Raw genomic sequence first — 1,066 nt, 5'->3', positions numbered from 1 at the left:
GTCCAACAAAAAGGGTTTCACATAGATTTTGACTTCTGTTGATGACACAAGCCGTGGTTTTGGTGTGTGGCTTGTGCACAGCTGTAGAGGGAGATGTGGAGCAAAGCTTCAAGGAGGAACTCAAACCAGGCAGAGCAGGACAGCTGTCACTAATCAGCAGGCGTCCCTGTCTTTATTCACGGCGTTAAAGGAGACACCATGAGCTGACTGCTCTGTGATTGTTGACCAAAGGCTCATGAAAACATGTCCAGACCTGCGTGTGGTCGTTGCTTTCAGGCAGGAGACCCACCGGCTGATGTCTCCTCTGGTCTTTGCAGACGGTCACACGGTGGTTCAAAGACAACAAGGAAAAACATTTTAATGAAATATGGTGTCTGTTGAGCCAATAATAAGCCCTTCTCCAGGCCTTTGATTGTGCGTGTTTTTTTCATTGATAATAAGTGTTCAAATGTGTCTTTAAAATTATTACTTATGAAACTTCTCAGACATGCAGCATAATTTTGACTTTGTAGATATAAATACAAATCCCACTTGTAAAGATGGTGGCAATACACTCAATTGTATTTTTTTTTTTTTCCTGAAAGAGCAGATTCTAAGGTACATCCATGCCAAACTCTCGCGGCACACGCAACAAATTTTGAATGGATGTCCCTTTTTGGACGCCTTCTTTCAGAAAGTCCAAAATGGTGTTTATTTGTAAAAATGGCACCTATACAGCTATACAATCAATTGCAAATTTTTTGCCAATTTTTTTAAATCTCGGATTTTCTCATGGGTATTTTGAAAGAGGGAATCCTAAGATACATTCATGCCAAATTTGGTGGTGCAAGCACTAAATTTAGCATGTACCTTGGGACGCCTTCTTCTAGAAAAGTCCAAAACGGCGTTCATTTATAAAGATGGCAGCCATGAACTCAATAGTAATTTTTGGGGTTTTTTTTGCCCATTTTTTTTTTTTTTTTTTATCTCTGATTTTTTTCCCGTGGGCTTTCTGAAAGAGGGTATCCTAAGATACGTTCATGCTATATTTTGGTGGTACCATGCACCAAATTTGGGATGGATGTCC

At 40.1% G+C, this 1,066-nt stretch overlaps 1 long non-coding RNA gene across 1 annotated transcript in view; it reads right to left on the bottom strand.

The window, feature by feature from the left end:
- Positions 1-563: 563 nt before the first annotated feature.
- The window catches only part of LOC118598318, a 2,258-nt gene continuing 1,755 nt past the window's right edge, over positions 564-1,066 (bottom strand). Inside the window, exon 2 of the long non-coding RNA XR_004947446.1 lies at positions 564-849. This is a non-coding gene — a long non-coding RNA (uncharacterized LOC118598318). The remainder of the gene's footprint in view (positions 850-1,066) is intronic.

The sequence above is a fragment of the Oryzias melastigma genome, unplaced genomic scaffold (genome assembly GCF_002922805.2).
Source record: "Oryzias melastigma strain HK-1 unplaced genomic scaffold, ASM292280v2 sc00323, whole genome shotgun sequence".
Classification (NCBI taxonomy): domain Eukaryota; kingdom Metazoa; phylum Chordata; class Actinopteri; order Beloniformes; family Adrianichthyidae; genus Oryzias; species Oryzias melastigma.
Note: the sequence above shows the minus strand (reverse complement) of the source record. Positions and strands in the feature narration are given on the sequence as shown.